Raw genomic sequence first — 8909 nt, 5'->3', positions numbered from 1 at the left:
TGGAACTGACTTATAGCAGTGGGTTTTAGTGTTTCATAATTTTGCACTAAAAAAATAATCCACTGAAATAACTAAATGACCTCTTCCTGCATCCCTTGTCAAATCTTTCTTGAGTATCAAAACTTACGAAGGATGCATTAACCTGATAAAATCTATTTCCAGTTTTATAATGAACTGAAAGGAGAATCCAAACTGCTGTCCTCTCTCCACTGAGGGGTTTTCAGCTGAATCTAGGACGACTGTAAGACAGGGAGGCAACAGTGAGTTAGTCTAAGGTGACTGCAGGTGAATATACTTTGTACACATTGTCAACTCAATCTATTCAATCCCAGCTCTTTAAGAAGTTCAAAATCGGTCCGTTGGCCTCACTCTCCTGTAAGGGTTCAGGAAGATAGTATTTTAGGCAAGTCACCAAAAGTTGTCTCAAAAGCTGTAATGCAATGACTTTTTGTCTGACATGAGGTGAGACTGTAGCCTTTAACTAAAAAATGTGGCATATGGCATGGTGAAGGGCCAAAGTGACAAACTGACTGAAGTAATCAGGAACCAGTTGCCTGTAACTGGAAAACTGCTTTTCTCTTTAAATAAATAAATACCCCCCCCCCCCAAACAAAACCAGAACAAAGCAAACAACAACAAAAACCCATTCTGTGCCCAGGGAGCACCTCTCTCTTTGGAGCATACATCACCAAAACGATGCTAGGTTATAAAAGGGCTTTCTGACGGTGTAGGGGAAACCATGGGGACTGAATTATGGGAGTTTATAGGTAGCTCTGAGTTGGAAACTTCACTGTTCAAAAGTGTTTTGGGGACAAAGCTGAGCTTTCCCAACCCGAAAGCGCAAGCTGTCTAGACAGTTCAGGAGGGAGCTGGGGGCCCAAAAACCGGTTTTCCACCCACCCCCTTCCCTGCCCCTAGACTGGGATGCTGGTGAGTGACGCTCAGCACGTAGGACTCCAGACAGAGGAAGGAAAGAAGAAAGGGAAGAAAGAAAAGGAAAGGTAAGATAAAGTAGGCAGAGAGGATTTAAAAGGTTTAAAACACTAATGGCAGAGGGGATTATCAAGAGGGGCACTCGAGATCTGGTTTTAAATTGGCGAGTGCTGCTTAGGAGGAAATACGATATACGCACCATCAGGATCTGGATGTGGCAGCCAACCAGTGACCATACAAATCACGAGTTTCACAGAGATGGCTTAGTGTCAGCTGTAGCTTTCGGCTACCGTGAAAGCTGTAGCTTCTGTCTCCTCCAGCCATCAATCATTCACTAACTGGCTGCCTTCCACCCTCTCCACGTGGAGACGGCTCCGCCGGTCCCTCCACCAGGCCCGTGGCTCTCCCGCCGGCCTGCGGCGCCGCCTCTGAGGGCCTCCGACCAGTCCTTTTGCTCATCTTCCACTGCCCGCCTGGGAGCTGCTCCCGTCGGAGCAGCGGCGCCCTGGCCGCGGGCCGGCTAGAGTCGCGAATGTTTTAAAATGCAACCCGGTTTTAAGAGCAAGTTCCTCACGCAAACTCGCCCAACACTATTCAGATACTCGATTCACACAAACAGAAAACGCATCGATACACCGCTACTCGACGCGCACTTTTAAATGATGCGGGCGCCTGGCCCGACACGACCTGAGGACGAATGTAGATCAAATTCAAACTCTAGATTCTCAGAGGATACCGGAGTGCGCACCAGCGGAGGTGTGAAGAGATCTGGAAGCCTCATTTGGCAAAGCTTCTAGAAGAAACTTCTTAGCCAGAGCCTCAGCCTTTTTACCCTCTCCCACCCCGTCCTCGGTCTGTGAAAACTCGAGGGGCACCTGGGGCTAAGGTGAAACGACCCCTTCCAGATCCGTCCGTCTGTCCGTCCACGTCGTCGTGGGTCCAGGGAATCGGCCAGCCTTACCCGACGTCACTCGTGTGGGAAAGCAGAGGCTCTGGTGGCCCAGCCTGCCTCCCACAGCCCGCCAGGAGCGGCGCCCCACGCCGGCCGCGCCCAGCCTCGCGTACGGGCGCTGTTTCCCGCGCTCCTGAGCTCACCGGGGTTTCGCATCTGAGCCCAGTTTGGGCCCAGCCGCCGCGAGGCCTGCACCTCCGGGCGCGGCGCTGGCTCCCAGAGGAACGGCGAGAGCCGCTCCACCGAAGTGGAGCCTGGGTTCCCGGGCCACCTGCAGGCCCCGGCTCTCTGGGCCGGTCTTCCCCACGCGCTTCCGCGGGCCTCGGGCCTGCTCCAAGGCGACGCCAGATAAGGGCTCCCCACCCCCTAGGCCTGTAAGTGAGGAAGTGACATAGGGAACCGCTTATTCCTTCTCGAGGCACAGTGTGCCCAGCGTGTGCTGGTCACCAGAGCGCCAGATCCAGAAACGCTGAGTCCGGGAGAACCCAAGGAGCACGTGGAGGCCTTGCGTCCTCCTGGGCGGGGCCCAAAAGGCCCGCAGCAGGATGGGAAGTCGGGAACCCAAGATCCGGCCACTAAGGGTTCGCACACACGCTCTCAGAGGACAGCGGCTCTTAGGTCAGAGAGCAAAGGCTTCCCTTGGAAAGCCACGTGGTGAAGGTGGGAATGAAATCAAGGCTGCCTGTTTTTTTAGTGGCCAAACACCCAACGCAGTATCCTTTCCACCCACGCTCAAACTTCTTGAACTCTCTGAGGTTCCTCAGTCTTTTGTGTTTGCTAAGATTACCAACAGGAACCAGAGAAGGGTGTACTTTTATAACTTTAGAGGAAAATTGGGAGATTAGCAACAGCTTCCTTTAGATTTTGTTACGTATAAAATGAAATTTTACATGCACTATTTTTTTGAGTGCATGCGTTAAAAGTATAGTGAAACCCGTGAGAGATGGAGCTTATTTTTCAGGTCTAGTCAAGCTTTTTGCCTCTGACAGGGTACAGCCTTACCATTTTCCTATTGCTGTCTATTACTGGAAAATATTTGAGTTTTCCTTCTCTGACAGGCTTCTGTTTTATTCAGGTTCTGGCTTTTGCAGGTTTCACTTTATTAATTTTACAACATTAAACATTAAAAAAGGTCACACATTTTGTTAGCCTCATTTTTGATCCTTTAACTTATTAATATATTCACAGTTTCAATAACTGAAGTGTCTCTAGCCTCTCAACCTGTGAGTATCAGGACAATAGAGTGAGGGGAATGGACCAAGCAGGGGATATTTGTCTTGTGTCTCCCTGTATATCCTTACCAGTACCAACTCCTGAAATTGTTTCCTGGTATCAACTGAGGATAAAGTCACCTGTATTTTGAGTAAAATATTAATATCTACTGAACTTTAAGGATAACCTAAACTGAGGATGTTTTCCAAATATACACCTTCTGCAATATTGTAATCATGGGTACGTAGCTGGTTTTGTTAAGCTTGAATTCGCTGAACCAGAATCCAACTATCTGAACCCATGAACACACTTGCAGACCCAGTGCAAAAGGTGTACATGAAAGTTTAAAAAGGCATCCCAAAGTGTGGTGATTATTTCTTGTTTCTCTATTTTATAACCCTAAGGATAGGCAGAGAAGCCCTGGTGGTGCAGTGGTTAAAGTGCTATGCTGCCAACCTAAAAGGGTCAGTGCTCCAGGGAGAAGGATATGGCATTCTGCTATTGGTAAAGATTCATAGCCCTGGAAACCCTATAGGGCAGTTCTACTTGGTCCTGTAGGTTGCTATGAGTCAGAACCCACTCGATGGCAACCATTTTTATTTTGGCTTAAGAATAGGCAGCTGGTTTAGGTGACTTACCAATAACATTCTTACCAAAAACCAAACAAACAAAAAACCCTAACCTGTTGCCCTTAAATAGATTCAGACTCATAGTGACCCCATGTGACAGAGTAGAACTGACCCACAGGGTTTTCAAGGCTATATACTCTTTAAGGAAACAGACTGCCACATCTTTCTCCTGTGTGAACCAGAGTTTCAAACTGATTCATTCCAGTTCAACCCCCTGCTGAGAATGTGCAATTCCATCCCAGATACACCTTCCCATTAGAAGAGTGTTTAACCACTGTGCCACCAGGACTCCTTTGATAAATTCTTGAAGAGAGTAAATACTATGGTGTGTTTCTGGAAAAAATGCAGCACACCATTTTGGGCTTTGCCTTTGGAAAGGAGTTAATGAGTCAAGAAAGCTGTTTCCAGGGAGAATTTCTATTTACACTTCCCCATCCAGTCCCTCCTCCTGATAACTCTCCCTTCATCCTGGAATACGAATCAGCATTCTATTTGTTTGAGGGTGAAAAGAGGAAAGTAAGTAATATTTAATAAGCATCTATTATGTACCAGAAACTTTAATTCTCATAAGAATCCTGTAAAGTTTGAATCATTATCTTCCCTCACACTTTTTAAAAGTTGTCGGAAAGGAAGATCCAACTGGGTTAAATCCCTGTGGTTACACAGCTGGCAAATAGTAGATCTGGGATTCAAACACAGCTTTGTGATTCTAAAATCCAGTCTGATCTTGAGAATCTGTAGACTGAGTCTAAATGGGCTTAAGTAAACACTATTGGTTGACTGTTTTGGTTATAGGAGGAAATGGTCGTAAAGTATGTTTTACTTTAAGTATGCCTTTGGAAGGCAGCCTGTTAATTCTCGCTTTCCCTAAGATTTTTTGGCTATGGGGAGATATGGACTTGAGGCAGGGATAATAGAGTCTGTCTTTTTCCTGGGCCATATCAAAGCTGGGCCTAGAGTTTAAGTGTTCTGTATATAGGTCTTAAATGGCATCAGGTTTAAGGCTACCCATAGGCAATGGTTTTATGAGGACAGACTTGTGTAGGTCAAGCTGTCACTCTTAAAACTCCAGTTTCAGACACCAAAAGGAGGGGAGGGAAATACAGTAATAATAGAACACATGACTGCTAATTAACCTTATTATCAACTGTAAACCAGTGAACATTTATATTTTTATTTTCTCAGAAAGGCAATTAATTTTTTTTCCTTCTATTAACTACCTTTTCCCTTAGATAATCACCTAGATCAAAACTTCCCTTTAAAAAGGTCAGTAGAAATTATTTTAAGACACTCACATATAAAAAAAGTATTGTTATTTTAATAGGCACTGTGGATAGTTTAATTTGTATCTTGTATTAAATTAAACATATGGTGAACAGGGTATAATAGATTTTCTATAATTTAGCTGCCAATGTGGCAATAGCAGCCAGTTACTCTCACCAGCAGACTTGTCAGTGGTTTGTTTACTAGCTTATTTGAATTAAAATAAAGCTTCGCTTCTGCTGACTGCACATCATTATCTATGAGACCATAATCCTGCTAGCAAATCCTATATCTTCCAGAACTGGCTCTTTTGTTTGGGATTACTGAGAGCTTAGCCTATAACAAAGAGGAATAAGGCATCCCTCTCATCCTCATAATTAAGTGTGGGGACTAATTTAGAAACAAATCCAGAAAGATGTACTATTTGGAGTTATATTTCTATACAGAATGGAGGAGAAACAGGATAGGCCAAACACCTGATTGTTAACAGAATGCTTAAACTATTAAGCAAGTGTACTACAGGAATCCAGCTTGTTAAAATTAAGAGCAACAACAAATAAGGCATTAATGGCCTTTGCATGGGCGGTAATTCTGTATGAAGGATCTTAAGATATGTTTGGGAAAAGGGAATATTGGGGTATCACACTGGAGAAGATGTGCTGTATACTTTCTAAATGTCATTTATTTTGTTCTTCTAACAGGCTGCGTAATTCATAGTTATGTTGTGAGCAGAGCTGCTAATATCCTGAATAAAAATAACAAAACACTTTTATCTACTGGAAAAATATAACCATCATTGAAATTGTTGACATTTTACTTCCAAGGTGCACATAATTATAAAAATTTTTCGGATAGAAAAGAATGGACGATTTCCTGGCCCTGTCTGTACACCTAACTCAAAATAAGTCTCGATGTATTCTGGTAGCCCATTTGTATATGTGTGTAAGGGAAGAATTTCACAACTAGCATATATAGAAACTATATATGTATATAGAAACAGCTTTCACAATGCACAATTCATCTATAATCTGATGCCTATTTGATAAAGAAGAGGGAAAACACCAAGGGTTGATTTATCAATGTCTTCAACATTTATTGTCACAGATGGGGATTCTGAGGACCTCTGTGAATCCAAACCAGACCCTAGTGAATTATAAAGAAGGTCCTTAGACTTTAAAAACATTTAGGCGAAGTGACAGTTCAGAACATCTGTTAGCCTTCTGTCTGAGCATAAACTAGATGTCATGGAGTGCACAGCTGTAGGCATTTTAGGCTTTTTTTTTTTCCCAACATCTGTCATAGCACTATCATAATATAGGTAATTATCAACACCTTATATAAACTGCTATTTTAATTTTTAGAAAGAGTGCTTGGCAAAAATAATTGAGATGAATATAATCATTTTTCTCTAAAAGATGAATACATGATCCGATCATTCGTTGAAAAATACATATTTAAAATATTTTCTGCAGCCAATGTGGGTATCACACCATTTTTAAAGTGAAAATTATAAGTAATATTTTTTGAAAAAATAAGTATTGTAAACTACAAGCAAAAGTAAAATCAGGAGAAAGAAAGAAAAAGGCCTATAATTTTCTATTCAAAGCAATCAAAGGTGATACATTTTGTGATGAAAATATAGCTTATTAATATTATACAATCATGGCATTTATTGATTCCTTCAGAAAGATTAAAAATTCCTTTTATAATGGCAATATAGCAAAATCTGTAGTGATGAATTCTGAAAAATTGCCTCTCTCCCCTTTCCTTGCTCCTCTAAGCCCTAGAATTTTGTATAGAAATGGCAAATAAAACTGTAAGTCATATCTTGCCACCTGAGTAACAAAAGTGAATTTGAAAATGGCTAGCACCTTACAAAAAGGTCCAGGGCCTTTAACTTTTTTAATGCCACCTGGATCTGGATCATCTACAGTGCTCATCCTAAGATACTGGGCATTACTGTCTCATAGCTGATTCCCTTGACCTATCCCATAGTTGTTTTTCAATCTAAAGAACTCAGAGCAGCAAGACTATATTCCAAAGCACCTGTTCTGGGGAAGATGCCAGTCAATAATGTCTTATTGAAAGACCAGGCCCAGCTAGAGAAAATAAAGGAATTGAGCTGCAGTTGGATTTCATCATCTAAACATGCAATGTAATCTTAACCAATTCATTACACACTCCTTTTGTTTCCACTACAAAAGGGATGTTACCTTTGTCAGAGGTTGTAATTCCAGTATGTTCAAGGAAAGACAAGAGAGAAATAGAAAAAGTGCTATCAATTCTACCCACAGCCAGGAAGAACTGTAGGGTCAGAAGGTCATTATCACTGTCCTATGTACAGTTCACACTAGACCAAAGACAGCTAAAGTTTTGGCATTGGAATAGGAAGGTATAATAAAGGAGAGCCATAGAAAATACTGAATAAGAATATCGTTGAACACATTTAACACACGAAGTTGAATCAAATGGCTCTATTTGGACAATAGTATGTGCATGCTTAAAATCATGCATTTTCAGAACAATTTTATGGAAGAGGGAAATTTTATTAACAGGAGGCCACCATGGTAAAAACAATGAGTCATAAATTTCTAGGTTATAATTTAAGGGTCTAGAAAGTGTCAAATGGATATGAAAGGCAGACAGCTTGGCCCAAAAGGAAAGATTAAGAGTTAAAGAAGGTGACTAAAGAAAAAGAAAAATGTGATAGATACTAACGAGAATAAGGCTGTGTAAAGGAGGAGCAAGGCAGTTATTGATTACCCAGTGTATTAGGGACCAAATTAAAATTCAGGTCCATCAAGTGCTAGTGCTTTCTACAGAGACTGATCAGCTGTAAGAAATGAGGCTTGGAAAAAGAAATATTTTAAAATAATAGGTTAGTAGTATGGTTTTGAAATCTGTCAAAATTGGTTAATTTGAAGCTTCCCAGTGTCAGATTTCTGTAGAAGTGAGGAAAAATCACTGTATTTTGAACCTTAGAAAAGGACAAAAAGGGAGACAGCAAACCATTTCCCCCTTTTCTGAGCCTCAAAATATAGTAATTTTTCATCACTTCTATAGAAATGTGACAACCCAGTACCATCAAGTCGATTCTGACTCCTAATGACACTACAGGATAGAGCAGAACTGCCCCATAGAGTTTCCAGGACTGTAAATCTTCAGGGAAGCAGACTGCCTCATCTGTCTTCCATGGAATGGCTAGTGGATTCGAACTGCCTACCTTTTGGCTAGCAGTCAAATGCTTTAACCACTGTCCCACCAGAGCTTCTTGAAATATGACAGTGGGAAGTATCAAATTAACAACTTTGAAATACTTTATTTTTAATGAGGAATTTGGCTCTTTAAGGGCATTACGTTTTCCATCTGGTTTTACACATTGAGAACAGAGTAAGGGAACAATATTAGCTACATCAGATATTATAGTGAGCTTCAAAAATGACTGGACTAAGCAATCTTCACTAAAGTGGTAGCTTTTAAGAAAATGCATAATACTTCGGAGTTTACTTTATGAATATTAGGGCACATTGTCTCTAAATATCCTTCCTTGATTACTTGGTACTCTTTGATTGATAGGAATAATACTTTGTCATGGTCCACTTTATATGTTGAAAATTATTTGTTAGAAGTCAGAGCTAGTTCTGATCAACTCTGTGAAACAGTTTGCAGTGAGCATGCTTTCATCTTCTCTCTTTTGTGCTATTGCCTCTCTTCACTTGTGCTCACTGCCCTCATCTTCCTTCAGTAAGTATCTTAATCCAGGCTGATCTTCTCTGGGTAATGTCCCTAGGCTTTCGCCATTTCAAGATCTGTTCTCAGCTATTAGTCACTGGAACAAATGGCTAATAAATGGATTCACTGTAATGTACTAATGGCTGATAACAACAATGTGCTCTTCCTTCAAAGTTACTGACTTTATT

The sequence above is a fragment of the Orycteropus afer genome, unplaced genomic scaffold, assembly GCF_000298275.1.
Source record: "Orycteropus afer afer isolate SDZICR_OR568_19922 unplaced genomic scaffold, OryAfe1.0 scaffold00032, whole genome shotgun sequence".
Classification (NCBI taxonomy): Eukaryota; Metazoa; Chordata; class Mammalia; order Tubulidentata; family Orycteropodidae; genus Orycteropus; species Orycteropus afer.
Note: the sequence above shows the minus strand (reverse complement) of the source record.